Consider the following 15,854-nt stretch of genomic DNA (forward strand, 5'->3'; position numbering starts at 1 on the left):
TAATTGGCAAGGAAACTAACGCAAAAGTTTAAAGAAAGAAATACCAAAGCCAATTTTTTTCTCAAACGCTTTTGTGGTTTTACATACTTCATTGTCTGCCTTCAGAATCTAAAATTCTAGCCTAGTTTGTTTATAAAGCAGTCCCTTTAGACATTTGCCTTATTTTTAGGAAATGTTTATGCTAATGCTAGGTTAGTAAGTAGGGGTTACTCACCAACTTGGCTCTCATGACATGAAGGACCTGAAATGCTGGGTGGAGAAGAGCCAGGAAACCAGATCCAGGCTTGGGCGAGGGGTTCTGTGATCTGTTAGTCACGTCTGCCATGGCCATGGAGTAGGACATAGGCATGACACAGCATGAGCATTGAACAAGTAATTATTGGAATTATTGGAATTATTACTTCATCTAGGCCCTTACACAGTTGGCTTGCCCCAGAGTCATTGGTTAATGATAACTTTGATACAGGAAAGGTAAAAACTGAAAAAAAAAAGGGGGGGTCAAATATTCAATACTCTCAGTACTTACCCATCATGACTGAAATTTGGTGATTTCTTGATAGGTATCTATTGAAGGAAGAAAGGAAGGAGAGAATTGTTCTAGAGTGCTGTGACCATGCATGCAATGGGAAAACTTGTTTTCAGTACCTGATTGTGAATCAGGCGGGCTCTGAGTTTGTAGCAGCTCCTGGCACGGAGCAGTTTGCAGTGCTCAAAAGGACCAAGAACACCCTGTACATTCATTGGTGGGTAAAACAGCATAAATACGGTGTTTGAATATTAAATCTTTAAAACATTTGCATTGTCTAACAACAGACACACAGTGCTGGCAACAATGTGGTCTTTTGTTTTTGTTTGCCACACCACCGGAAGGAATAAAACGGATCTTTAAGATTTGAATCCCAGCCCTGCCACCAAGTATTTATGTGTCCCTGGGCAAGTTATGTAACCCCCTCAGTACCTCTGTTTCCTCATCAGAGAATTACATTGCCTACCACCTAGGAGTAACTGGGTTACTCTTGGAAAGAGCCGAGAACAGCGTCTGGCACATACGTAGTGAGAGCCCTGGTCCTTTTGCCCTCAGTTCCATTCCCGTCCTCCCCTGCTGGCCTCTGCCCCCGCAGGCTGTGTTTCCGGCCTCTGCCTGGGTTCGGCCACTGGAAGCGGCGAAAGCAGGAGGAGGGGAAGCCATGGTCCCTCGCCCCGCTCCTTGCCTCCAGGCTGTGTCTGCTCAGGGCTCCAGCCTCCTCTGCGCAGGCCGCCACGGCTGTGGCTCTGCTGGATAGCCCCCACCTCCTTGGGCCCTTCGGCTTCCTGCTGTGGCTGATCTCTGAGTGCCTCCCTGTCTCCTGTTTGCTTTTCAGCTCTTCCATCACCCATGTCACCAGTTCCATTAAATTCCCTCTGCTTCAGATATTTAGAGCCGTTGTTGTGTTCATCATCGTGCCCCCGACCGATAGACTATGTCAACATTTACTGTCATTATTCTTGTTCCTGTTGCTCTTGTCATCATTGTTTCGTACACCTCAGAGGAAACTCTGGAGGAAACTGAGACTTTAGGAGGTGAAGTGAGTTAACCGGGATGCCACGGCTGGTGGGTGACAGGCTCCAGCATGAAACCCTTTTCACTCAGTCTCTCCTTCTACGTTCGGAGCCTTTGAATGGGCTGGTATCTTCGACTCTCATTAGTCTGAATTTACAGTGTATGTCTTGCCTAAGGGCCCCCTTCCTTTTTGACTCCCACATACTGGAAGATGTGGCTACATGACGCGTGCTGAGGAACAGCCGTCCTCACGGCCAGTGACTGCTTTTGGGGTCATACATCACCAAGTTGGAACTGACCTCAGTCCTCATGGGGTTCCACCACAGTGTGGGGTGGGGTGTTGTAAGATCATTGACAACAGGCAACAGAAATTTGATTTGAGTGATCTTAAGCAAAAGACGATTTAGGTGTCTTCTGGAACCCTGAGGCAGGGGGATGGCCAAGAGGACAGAACAGGGTCTGAAATAGTATCAGGATCACTTCTATCTTTCACCTCTATTCTTGGCTCTGTTCTCGTCTCTGCTTCTTAGTTCTTATGGTAGAAAATGACCCCGTACATTTCTTTTCCAGCCAGTCTTGAAGTGTAGTCTCTCAATTTTAAATTCCTAAGGGAAGAGACTCATACCCAGCATAGACCAGGTGCCCATCCTGGTCAGACTGACCGGCCAGGTCACTTCATATGGGATGTCACCTGGGGGCCTGCTGCTGCCACATAGGTTGGGGTGGTGTGGTGTTTTACGGAAAAGGGGATCACAGGTGTGCACTAGAGAGCCCATTTCAAGATTTCTAACAGCCTAATTCATAACCATGGGAAGCACAACTGCCATATCTGGGTGCCCACCATCCACCAGAGGCGGTGCTAATCACATTATATCTGGTTTTGTTTGTTTTGTTTTTTTAATTTTAATTCTTAAAAACAGCATTAGGAGGCAGGTTTTATTATTTGCATTTTGTAGGTAAGGAGAGGGCAAAGGGAAAACTATGCATTTGTGCAGAATAAGCAGGCCAACTAAAATGGTAAGGGTCTTTGCTTCTGGCGGGAATGAAAATACATCACCTCAGAGTGGCAACATTGGTTAGCTCATGCTGATCAGAAGTTATGAGTAGTGGCTAAGTATACCTTTGATTAACAGAGAAAAGTGGCATAGGGACAAATCAAACTAGCTTGTTATTTGTTTAAGAAATATATTTTAAAATAAGAGGTCCTTGGCGGTTAAAATAATAAAATGGCTCATTGGTGGTTACAAGGACCAATTTGGTCCAACTCCTACTCTTTGAAAATAAGGAATTTTGCTTGAGGTAAGTAATTTAGCTCTTTTGTGGGAAGTTCCTTCAACTTCTAAGATGATTCAGAGTTTGGAGTTACTGATTCAGTCTTCTGACTGTATCAGGAGTGTTTAAATATACATTTTCCACTCAGTTAATAAGTCATGAATTCATTTAAATTTATCATCAGTGCACTCAGAAGTCATCAAAGTAGACTTTGAGCTGTGAGCATTTGCTTCTCTCCTTCTGGTTAATCCTGACACATCTCACATGTCATAGTTTTCCAAAATTCTAAAAATGGGAACACTTACTGTTAAAATTGATGATTAGATTGTTTTGTTCTTGAAGAAAAATTATGAACTTGCTTAAATGATATAGTCTCCTCTCTTTCCATCAAAAAATTTTCTACATGAGTGGAGAAAGTGGAATGTACGGCCTAATAGCCAGTGGTACTCAAATTTGAGTACTCATCAGAATGAGCTGTAGGTCTCTGTAAACACAAGGATGGCTGAGTCCCATCCTCAAAAGTTTCTGATTCAGTAGCAACAAGTTCCCAAGTGAGGCTAATTTCATCCACGGACCGCACTTAGAAAACCACTGCTCTAGGCTGAAGAGAGAATTTGCTGAGAATAGGCATAGTGCTTTCAGTTTTGTGGCTTTAAGAGAAAGTGATGGGGGTGGCAGATTTAAATGATTAGTCTGCTCAGTCAGAAGGCTCCGCTCTTTGCTAGGAACTCAACTTGGATTATATGAGTTTCCTTTCTTTAGGGGGAAAGATAATACACAGAGGAGGATTTACTATTATGATAATGAAGCTTAAAATTTAGGGCCCCTTTCAAGGCCCTGGGGAGGGGGCCTATCGATAAGTGCACATGGTTTTTGTAAAATTTGCAAAAGGAAGATATTTTTGTATTCATTTTCTTAAAGAAGTCCCCAGAAATTGTCTAAGCTTTCGTTCCCATAAAACCTGAGTCAACTCTGATAATTAATGAGTATAATTAACTGATATGTATACAAGGAATAGAGTTGGTAACAAAGAGCAGTTTTTTGTAGGTTAAGCAATCTCTGAAAGTGTCAGTAAAAAGGGTAAGTAGGGACATCATCTCAGAGGACATGTGAACTTTGTGTGGAACTTACTTTAATTGAAAGAGTTCAATGGAGCATTAAGCAGATGAAAATCCAAGGTGATCTTAGCTTGTCTACTAACTGATCAGCTTGCTGTGTATGCTGTATTTTATTTATTACATTTTATTTATTTGTGATGAGAGCAGAAGATTTGGAGAAACGAGATAGGTTCCAGTTCTGGCTTCACCTCTTATAAATAAGTTCACTCATTCTTTCTGAGGCTATTTTGTCTGTAAAGGGAGATGGTGATAATAATAATAGCCGACTTAATAGGGCTAATGAGATTCTGTAATGAAAAGATTGATATGAGCAGACATTTGTTCATACCTGAAGATATAAAATGCTACACAAATGTTAGTAATTTGTAGCTCTACAATGCTATACAAATAGTACACTAATAATTCATATTAATTGAATGATTAAATGGGCCATTCTGTTGGGTCAAGAGTCAGCAAACTTCTTCTATAAAAGGCCAGACTATAAATACATTAGGTTGTATGGGTCGTTCTGTCTCTGTCTCAACTACTGAACTTTGCCACTGTTAGGCAAAAGTAACCGTAGACGAGATATAAATGAATGGGTGTGGCTGTGTTCCAATAAAGCGTTGTTTATTAAAAACAAGTACACCTATGCTCGATGATGTACCAGAATTGACCCAAAAAGCCACAGTCCTTCCTGATTAGGAGTTTCCAGTTGAGCATGAAGATAAAACAAATATTAGCAATTGTAAATGATGTTTTTATGTAAACTCAACATTTAAGGATCAAAATGCTGGCACATTTTATCTGCTTTACTTTCCATAGGCCCCTGATGTAGCTGGTATCTCTTTGGGGGATGAGCAAAGTGGGATGAAGGAGGGAGTCAAGTTTAAGAACAGTTAGGGGTCAGAATGCCACCTTGTTTCTTTTTATGCTTCCTGGCTCTGGAAGTGGCAATAACAAGGTGAGCTCCTGTTTAAACTCTTCTCTAGGATTAAGACTCAACAGCAAGCTCCTAAGAATAGAGGTTCGTGACCACCAAGGAAGTAGGTGGTTCTGTTTTGTAATCTCTTAATTATTTTTAAAAGATCACTGAGATTCCCAGATCTGTGAACTTTGGAAAACTAAAATAAACCAAAGGAGTTTTAGGAAACCCATTAAAAGATAATTGTCTATACATCTTAAAAGGGAAGTTAATCATGAACCATAAATAAAGTTGCTATAAACATTCACATACAAGTTTTTGTGAGAATATAAGTTTTCACTTCTTTTGGGTAAATACCTAGGAGTGAGATTGCTGGGTTGCATGGTAATGGCATGCTTAATTTTATAAGAAACTGCCAAACTGCTTTTTGAAGTAACTGTACCATTTTGTATCCCCACCATCAGTGTCAGGGAGTTCTAGTTGCTCAGCGTCCCCACCAGTGCTTGGTATTGCCAAGTTTTTGTTTCTTTGTGGGCTTTTGTTATTTTAGCATTCTAAAATGTGTGAAGTGGTAACTCATAGTTTTAATCTGCATTTTTCTAACAAATAATTATATGGATTATCTTTTATGTGCTTATGAAAACCTTCTGGTTTTCTCTGGTTTTGTCTTCTCTGACGAAGTGTATGTCTAAATTTTTTGCCCATTTAAAAAAATTGGGTTGTTTGTTTTCTTATTATCAGTTTTATTCATAATTGCCCCAAACTGGAAACAACACAAATACCCATCAACTGGTAGATCAATAAACAAACAATGGTATATCCATACATGAAATTCCTCAACAATAAAAAGGAGTGAACCACTGATACACTCAACAATTGTGCTAAGTCCAGCCTCACTCTAATATCAAAATCAAACAAAGATATCACAAAAGAAGAAAATTGCAAGCCAATATCACTGATAAACATAGATGCAAAAATCCTCAACAAATTATTAGCAAACCAAATTCAACAATACATTAAAAGGATCATACACCATGATCAAGTGGGATTTGTCCAAGGGATGCAAGGATGGTTCAGTATCTGCAAATCAATCAATGTGATATACCACATTAACAAACTGAGGAATAAAAATCATATGATCATCTCAATAGATGCAGAAAAAGCTTTTGACAAAATTCAACATCAGTTTATGATAAAAACTCTTCAGAAAGTGGGCATAGAGGGAACATACCTCAACATAACAAAGGCTATAGATGGCAAGCCCACAGCTAACATCATACTCAACAGTGAAAAGCTGAAAGCATGTCCTCTAAGGTCAGGAACAAGAGAAGGATGCCCACTCATGCCACTTTTATTCAACATAGTATTGGAAGTCCTAGCCACAGCAATTGGACAAGAAAAAGAAATAAAAGGAATCCAAATTAGAAAGAAAGAAGTAAAACTCACTGTTTGCAGATGACATGATACTATACATAGAAAATCCTAAAGACGCCACCAGATACCTGCTAGAGTTTATCAATGAATTCGGTAAAGTTGCAGGATACAAAATTAATATACAGAAATCTGTTGCATTTCTATACCCTAACAACAAACTATCAGAAAGAGGAATAAAGAAAACAACCCCTCTTACAGTCGCATCAAAAAATATAAAATATCTAGGAATAAATCTGACTAAGGAGGCAGAAGACCTGTATTTGGAAAACAGCAAGACACTGATGAAAGAAATTGAAGACAACACAAACAAATAGAAAGGTATACTGTGTTCATGGATTGGAAGACTAATATTGTTAAAATGACTATTCTACCCAAGGCAAATACAGATTCAGTGCAATACCTATGAAAATACCAGTGGCATTTTTCACAGAACTAGGACAAATAATTCTAAAATTTATATGGAAACACAAAAGACGCTTAATAGCCAAAACAATCTTGAGAGAGAAGAACAAAGCTGGAAATATCATGCTCCCTAGTTTCAAACTGTACTACAAAGCTACAGTAATCAAAACAGTACTGGCACAAAAAACATAAACATAGATCAATGGAACAGCATAGAGCGCCCAGAAATGAACCCATACTTATATGGGCAATTAATCAATGACAAAGGAGGGAAGAATATACAGTGGGGCAAAGACAGCCTCTTCAATAAATGGTGTTGGGAAAACTGGACAGCTACATGCAAAAAAATCAAAATAGACTACTCTCTCACACCATGCACAAAAATAAATCCAAACTATATTAAAGCTTAAATGTAAGACATGAAACCATAAAACTTCTAGAAGAAAACATAGGCAGTAAGCTCATTGACATTGGTCTTAGTCATTTTTTTTTGGATATGTCTCCTCAGGCCAGGCGAACAAAGGCAAAAATAAACAAGTGGGACTAAATCAAACTAAAAAGTTTTCGTGCAGTAAACTATCAACAATAAAGGCCACCTACTGAATGGGAATATTTGCAAACAATATATCTGATAAGGGGTTAATGTCCAAAATATACAAATAATTTCTATAACTCAATAGCAAAAAAACACAGTCCAATTTAAAAATGGACAGAGGACTTAAATAGACTGTCCTCCGAAGAAGACATACAAATGCCCAACAAGTGCATGGAAAGGTGCTCAACATCACTAATCATCAGGGAAATGCAAATCAAAACCACACTGAGATATCACCTCATAGCTGTCAGAATGGCTATTATCAAAAAGACAACAAATAACAAGTGCTGGCAAGGATTTCGAGAAAAGGGAACCATTGTGCACTGTTGGTGGGAATGTAAATTGGTGCAGCAGCTATGGAAAACAGTATGGAGATTCCTAAAGAAATTAAAAATAGAACTAACCTATGATCTAGCAGTTCCACTCCTGGGTATTTATCTGAAGAAAACAAAAACACTAATCAGAAAAGATATATGCACTCCTATGTTTGTTGCAGCATTATTTACAATAGTCAAGATATGAAAGCAACCTACGTGTCTATCAGTTGATGAATGGATTAAGAAGATAGGGTGCGGACTTCCCTGGTGGTGCAGTGGTTAAGAATCTGCCTGCCAATGCAGGGGACACGGGTTCGAGCCCTGGTCCAGGAAGATCCCACATGCCGCGGACCAACTAAGCCCGTGCGCCACAACTACTGAGCCTGCGCTCTAGAGCCCGTGAGCCACAACTACTGAGCCTATGTGCCACAACTACTGAAGCCTGCGCACCTAGAGCCCGTGCTCTGCAACAAGAGAAGCCACCGCAATGAGGAGCCTGCGCACCGCAACAAAGGGTAGCCCCCGCTCGCCACAACTAGAGAAAGCCCACGTGCAGCAACGAAGACCCAACACAGCCAAAAATAAATAAATAAAAATTTTAAAAGATATGGTGCATATATATGCATACAAAGGAGTATTTCATGAAAAAGAATGAAATCTTGCCATTTGTGACAACATGGATGTACCTAGAGGGTATTATGCTAAATGAAATAAGTAGACAGAGAAAGACAAATACTGTATGATTTTACTTATATGTGGAATCTAAAAAACAAAACAAATGAACAAACATAACGAAACGGAAACAGAATTATAGATACAGAGAACAAACAGGCGGTTGCCTCAGGGGAGAGGGGTGTGGAGGGTGGGGAAGAAGTAGGTGTGGGAGATTAAGAGGTACAAACTTCCAGTTGCAAAATAAATGAGTCAGGGGTATGAAATGTACAGTGTGGGGAGTATAGTCAGTAACTATGTAATATCTTTGTGTGGTGACAGATTGTAACTAGACTTATCCTGGTGATCATTTTGAAATATATAGAAATATCTAATCACTATGTTGTATAACAGGAACTAACATAGTGTGGTAGGTCAATTATACTTCAAAAACCAACAAACAAACTCATAGGAAAAAGAGATCAGAGGTGGGGGAGTAGGGAGGGGGGAATTGGATGAAGGCAGTCAAAACGTACAAACTTCCAGTTAAAGATAAATAAGTGCTAGGGATGTAATGTACAACATGATAAATAAAATTAACACTGCTCTATGTCGTATATGAAAGCCGTTCAGAGAGTAGATCCTAAGAGTTCTCATCACAGGAAAAAATTTTTTCTATCTCTTTAATTTTGTACCTGTGTGAGGCTTACTGTGGTACTCATTTCATGATGTATGTAAGTCAAATCATTATGCTATACACCTTAAACTTACACAGTGCTGTATGTCAGTTATATCTCAATAAAACTGGAAGTTAAGAAAAGAAAGTTAGAAAAAAAGTGTTGGGCCTTATAATAAAATTTATCCTTTCCTCCCCCCAAATTATGCTAAGTGATAAAAGCAAGATTCAAAAGCTCTATATGATATGATTCCATGTATGTGATATTTAGGAAAGGACAAAACTATAGGAACATAAACCAGAGCAGTGGTGGGCTCAAGATGAAGGAAAACATAATTTATTTCAAGAACTTCTCTTGGCTTCACTCTACCAGCCCCTACCCTCTTACCCCTGCCCCACCTTCCCAGCCACGGATTTAGTATCAATTTAAGGTAGAGTTTCTAATGCAAAACACAGACATGATTTTTCTCTCATTTTAATCATGGAAGTTGCCGGAGAACAGGCCTTTATTTCCCTTGGCTCTCCAGTGTCTCTGCTGAGTGCGCATGAGGACAGCCTGGAGGTGTCTTCCTCCTCCTGCTCTCAGTGCCCCTGCGCCACCTTGCAGTTCTGTGTCCCAGAGAGAGCAAGCCCTGGGGCTGAGAAGGGAGATGGTTGAGCAGACGCATTTTAAGAATTGAGTGTTGTGTTGGTCCTGTTAGGATCCTGAATCCTTGAGGGTAACGGTTTATGCTCACCTCCCACCGCGTAGCAGTTGGCAACATGAGAACTGTCAGGCGGGGAGGGGGGGCTGGCGGGCGGGGAGGAGGGATAAGTCAGGTCTCTTTAAAGTACACTGAGTGCCCGGGGAGTTGCCCCCTGTTTTTGGTCTAGTGGGAGGTTCTGTCTGCTGAATATTGCATAAAGAAAATGGGCTATGCTCCCTACCTAGGGCTTGGAAATGTCTTCCTCTTACAAAGATTTTTGTTGTACACACTTATTATAAATAGCCTGTACATGTTATAGAGCAGAACAGGAAGACTCCGGGCCACTGAGCAAGAGAATTTTTTTTTTTCTCAAAATTTTCTCTAGAGCTGAGTTAAAAGAGATACTGTAGTAAAACCTGGAGGTCTTTTAGAATAAAGGTCACACCCTTGTGTGAGTGCAAGCAAATCTTCTGCTGCATCTGATGTTTTGTGGGGCAGTGGGGCTTTTCCTTTACGAATGCACGTTATGGATTCTTCCGAGAGCAACCATCAAGTACACAGTCCTTTAAAATAAGTTGGGAAATATTACTCTTGGTCCACCACTCCTTGGCTTTCGTTGCCAGGTTCACTGTAGATCTGAGGGTTGCATTCTTTTTTGCTGTTTCTTTGTCACTGTGGCCGTGTTTGGCTAAGTTACATCTGGATTCTTGCCTCTGAAAGTGGAGTCTTTGGACTAGAGCATCCGCATCACCTGGGAGCTTTTTAGAAACGTAGGCCCCGCCCCAAACCTACTGAATTGGAATTGGCATTCTAACAAACCCTCAGAGGATGCATTTGCACATCAACGTTTGAAAGGCGCTGATCTAGGTCCGGCCCAAACACCCCCCTGCTCTGTTGATAACCTTGTTAGGATTATGTATGACCCTCAGAAATGCACCCTGGTTAATTCACTTGATGTCCCTGTAGGTGAGAGCATGAGTGCGTGCCACTTTGCTACAAATGAACTTAATTTAGTAAGTGCTCGGTGCTGACCTGGGCCCGAAGACACAAAACCAAAAAAGGCATGGTTGAGCTCCCAGGATCTCAGAGTCCAGTGGGGGACACAGAAAGTGCTACAGCATCGCATTGTCCATTGTCCTCGTCTGTGTCATTTGACTTCCTTCACCCACACAGAATTCCTGTCCCCTTCTTTGGAAACAGTTTCTCAGTGTACAGTTCACAGGCCACCTGCCTCCCAATCCTCTGGGTGTTTTTGTGAGAAGAGCAAGGGGTCACTCCAGACCTTCTGAATCACTCTCTTGGAGTGAGCCCGGGCATCTTTATTTTAACAATTATTATGCACATTATAATTTAAGAACCACCAATGTGGCTGCTGCTTTGATATCCTCTGTGATTCTGCATTGTGATACAAAGGAATGTTTTAAAAAAAAAAACCAAAACTCAAATGTTCAAGGAGTCGTTCGGAGCTTTCCTTATCCTAAATTCAGGGGGAGTTTCAAGTGGCCTCCAAATTCAAAGCTGCTTTTATCTTTGGGTGAGGCAATGTAAGGATCTTTGTGTATGGGATTTAAGGATTGTTCAAATCCATATTTATATATTTTCTAGCAGCACGTGTTTCTCGGAGCAAGTTAAAATGCTTTGCCTATAATGAGTTAACAGCGTGAACGTTGTTATGACAATCCCATTAGTTTCTTATTTAATGTTTATACTCATCTAATCAAATAAATTGAAATTGGATTATGGCTGTTGCACATCATAGCAGTTATTATCCAGTTTAAATACAGGTCTGAAGGAAATAAAATTGATTTTTCTGTGCTACTTGCGGACACCATAGGTTATTGGTGTGCTGTTTGAATTTTCAATTAGGTTTGTACAGAGGAGAATAAGATTAGGGCTTAGATTTTTTGTTCTTAATGTATTATGTAAATAAACTGTAATATTTCATTCTAATTAGGGAGTCAGATGCTTAAAAGTTTGGTGATCTGCTTTCATATTTTTATTTAAATCATGTCAGGTTTTTAATGTGGTTAATAATTTTGAGGAACATCTTTATTTTTAGAAAGAACAAAAGAAAATAATAGAGTAGAACACCATTTTAATACTCAGTTACTACAGTAACAGCTACCTTATTTTTCAGGGAATGAGCTGTAATATGTACCAGGATTTCACAGCTAACTGAACCTATCTTTCAATAAACCAAATCCTTTTTTTAAAAATTGCCTTTATTCTGCAAACACCTTTTGCATACCTGCTCTGTGTAAGCACCGTGCCCAGTGCTAGGAACTCAGAGTAGATCTAACATAGTTCTTTCACAAGAAGAGACATTTCAATACCACTGACTGCTCTGAGAGCAGAGCAATGGGCCAGAAAACACAGGCAAGAATGGCAAGCCCTAGGGAGTGGGGAAAGGCTTCAGGGAAAAGGTGACATTTGATCTGGACCTTGACTCAGAAGTAGGAGTTGGCAAAATGGACATCTATTCCTTAAATTGTGAAGGCATTACATGCTGATTATGTGCTCATTTCAAAAGTACCCATAAAAAATTGTCATTTATTAAATTTGATTATTAAATGTATTAAGCACTTACTGTGTGTCAGGAAGTGTGCTTGCTGCTGAAAATATGATGAGGAACAGCCCACAAAACCACTCTTAGATTCGATAATCTGCTAGAAGGATTCACAGAACTCACTCACAGCTAAAGGGTATGGATTAAACTCAGCCGAGAGAAGAGGTACGTAGGGCCAGTCCAGGAGAGAGCCACATAAGGGGCTTCCGTTGTCCTCTCCCCGTGGGCTCCTGGACAGCAGAGCCTTCCCAGCACTGATGTGTGACAGTGTGCACAGAGTATTGCCAACCAGGGAAGTTCATCTGAGCCTCGGTGTCCAGACTTGTTATGGAGGCTCCATCACGTGGACATGGTTGACCATCCATGTGTCTGAGCTACGTCTCTACCCCCCCCCCAAGATGTGGAACTAAGGCCAAATGACCCAAAGCCCCTACCCTAAATCACATTGTTAGACTATCTGGTGTGACCCGAGACCCCCAGGTAAACAAAAACACTCATATCAGGTATGACATTCCGTGTCTTAAAGATTACCTCCCAGAAGCTGATGGCAAGAGCCAGACCTCTTTTTGGCCAAGGCTGAATTCTTTACTATTCAGGAACAAAACCAAACCCCACTATAAGTTTATAAAACTCACCAGAAAGTGAGGAAGATGGGGACTGTGCAGGAAGAGTCTGGATGCTTGGGGTTGTGGGATGATGGGTGGTACTGTTAGGAAGATTTTTCACAAGGAGGTAAGTAAACTAAGATCTGAAGGATGAGACGGATCAGCCAGGTGAGTAGTGCAGCGAAGAGCGTCTCAGAGGTAGGGGACAGTGTGTGCAAAGGCTCTGAGGTGGGAAGTAGCTGGGCATGTTCCAGAAACTGGAAGGAGAGGAGGCTGGAGCAGACAGAAAGAGGAGGGAATGTGGTTGCAGCGATGACTAGAGTGAAAATAGGGACCAGATCCCAGGAGGCCTCAGAGACCCCAAAAATGATTATGGACTTTATTTCCAACCAACAGGAAGCCATTGTAGAGTTTGCAAGCAGGAGCGTGGATGCTCAGGTTTGTGATTTCTTTTTCTGAAGGGTCCTGTGTGTGGCTGCAGTGAGAATAGCCAGTCAGCGACAAGAGTGAAAACAGGGAGACTCTGAGAAGACTGTTATGACCATCCCGATGGGAGGAGATGGGGGCTTGGCACTAGGTGGTGACACTGGAGTCGGAGAGAGGGGGTGAGTTTGAGACAGCAGGAGGAGGTAGAGTTGGCAGGTCTTGTCATCCCTGCCAGCAGACCCTTGGCTGTCATACTGTGCTGTCACCAGTGGGCATCTGGCAGCCCCATCTGATTGTGGCTTCCCCTTGGCTGTAGGCAGAGAAGCAGATAACCAGACTGACTAGAATTATGTGTAAGGAAGGAAAGGTGCCCTCTGACAGCGTGACAGGTGCAGTCCGGTGAAGTCAGCTCATGTCTCCAGACTAGGTGACACCTGTTCTGACTGCTGAACCCCAAGACTCAAGCCCACCCCCATGCCCACTTCTAGTATGGGCTGTGTTCCAAACAGCTGCGGTTGCCAGAGCAGTTCATTGTAAACAGTTCTTCTAAATCACTCAGGTATTACTGGTCATATATTCAATACACCATGAATTAAATCACGCCCCCCCTTGAAAAACAGTCGCTAACCACAAAAGCCTAATATAAAATTGTCAGCACAGAGCCTGGCACTTAGGAAGAGCTTAATAAATGTTGAATGAGTGAGATGTTTAATCCTCTTTTAAAACAGGAACATTAAAAAAGAGTTTCCAGTATATCTGTGGTGTGTTTTACTAAACCCAGCCAAGGCCTTTTAGTTACATACTCCCTTGATTTTCCATGTATATTTTGTATTTTCTGTTCCTTTCCTTATAAAAGGAGCGTATGGAACTTTGAATTTGGCAGAAAACATGGCTGATGTTCCCTGCCTGTTTCATTTTGTAATCGCTCAAATAACTTATTCTTGCCCAGAAATAATTAGGAAAAGGAAATACTTTCAGTACACATAGAATATGGTCAGTAAGAGACCTTGGGTTTTCCTTTCAGAACGGTTTTGGCCAGTGGCTGGCCAGCACTCTTACTTAAATGCTGTTGTTTAGCCAACGGGACACTTTTCTGCTTCCATGTATGTGCGGGGGGAAGGAAGCTCCCAGCTAGATGACAGTGTTGGGGTGCCATCCTGGCTTTAAGTCAACAGTGAACAAAAGGTGCCTTACGAGAGGCGGAGGGGTGAACCACTGTTACGGGCTTCGTGTAAATTGGCAGGGAATCTGTAAAAACTGCTTTCAGCTCAGTTCAAAACTTGCTGCCTGATTAAGCTACAGTTTGCTTCTGCTTAGTTGTAGTATTGCAGAGGCTTTCTGGCTGTGGGTTGCAGGACGGCCCCTCTCCCAGGCATTCATCAGGCAGGTCTGCCTGGTCGTAAGAGAAACCGGAAACTCAGGCCCGGGATGTCAGCTTTTTAAAGAGGTGGGATTAGGATGAAGTTTCCAAGTCCTGGGAGTCCCACAAGGGAAACATTCGTCACAGAATGGGGGTAGGTAGGGATGGGGGTACTCCGCCCCTCTCTTTTGCGCGCCTTGGCCCTGGCCCCAGCGGCTGGGAGCACCTGGCCGGGGGCACCTGGCAGGGGAGTGAGCGCTGGGCGGGGCGGGGGCGGCCCACGTGCCTCTTCAGCAGCCAATGGGCTGCGGCGGCGGGCGGGCCGCGCGTGGGGAGGCGCGGATGGTACTTGCTTCAACTTGGGACGGAAGAAACGCACAGTAGCTGGTGTGAGCGACCGCTGCGGGGTGGCTGGTGCCTGCAACCTGGTCTCGTCCCCTGCACGGGGGCGGCATCTTCGCCCAGCCCCAGGGCCGCCCGGGAGGCCAAGGTGAGGGCCTTGGGGAGGGAGCGGCGCGCCTTTGTCTGCAGGTGAGCGCAGAGGTAACTGGCGGGGTGGGCGCCCGAGCTTGCGCCCGGGAGACCCGACCCGCGGGACAAAGGCTGCATCCTCCCTTCCCCGGAGTCAGTGCTTTGCGAGGTTGGGGGCGGCCGGGAGGGCTGAGGAGGGGTCTTTTCTGCCTTGCTGGAGGGAAGGATGAGTACTGTATGAAATGGAGGGAAGGTGGAGGAGTCTTTTGATGCAGTTTACCAGGGTGGCAGGAAGCTGTTCAGGGGTGGGCTGTTCACATGGTCCACCCTGGGCATTTCTGTTGTGTCCAGTGTTATGATTGAGCAAATGAGTGCATTCATCTCACATGCCCTCTGATGAATCCACGTTTATGTCCTCTTGTCTACATTAGGAGTGAAAAATATTGCAGGATCTTGGTAATTCGATTTTTGAATTAAAAGCAATATCCTTTGGTGTAGAAAGACTGTGCAGTTTCAAATAATTTTAGCTGGATGACTTACAATATTGGTGGACTTCCATGCAAATGTCTCAAATTCCTAAAAGGTAGGAAAAGCTGCCAACTTATCACGTGCTTGTTCTTGGCACTGGAAAAAAAGTAGATTTTTGGTTTGGGTTTTTTTGGTTTTTTTTTTTTTTTTTAAAGAAAAACGTGACATAAATATTGAACACAACACTTGATTGGATACTCGGGGAATCTGTGTCTTTTCTATGTATTATCTATTTCCTTGTACCAGTATTGTATCCAGGCATGTCTATTGATTCCCCAGTTAATGTGGTAGCTGTGAATCTTC

At 42.3% G+C, this 15,854-nt stretch overlaps 1 protein-coding gene across 16 annotated transcripts in view; it reads left to right on the forward strand.

Moving 5' to 3' along the window:
- The window catches only part of APBB2 (amyloid beta precursor protein binding family B member 2), a 364,010-nt gene that overhangs the window by 312,974 nt on the left and 35,182 nt on the right, over positions 1-15,854 (forward strand). Inside the window, exon 1 of one of the 16 annotated variants that reach the window (XM_059923133.1) lies at positions 14,925-15,083. The exons of 14 other annotated variants lie outside the window; for them this stretch is intronic. The gene's annotated coding sequence lies outside the window, so the exon portion shown is untranslated. Of the gene's footprint in view, positions 1-14,924; positions 15,084-15,854 lie in introns of those variants that run through there. One more of the 16 variants, XM_059923135.1, reaches the window with a different exon arrangement.

This window comes from Balaenoptera ricei, chromosome 5 (genome assembly GCF_028023285.1).
Source record: "Balaenoptera ricei isolate mBalRic1 chromosome 5, mBalRic1.hap2, whole genome shotgun sequence".
Lineage (NCBI taxonomy): Eukaryota > Metazoa > Chordata > Mammalia > Artiodactyla > Balaenopteridae > Balaenoptera > Balaenoptera ricei.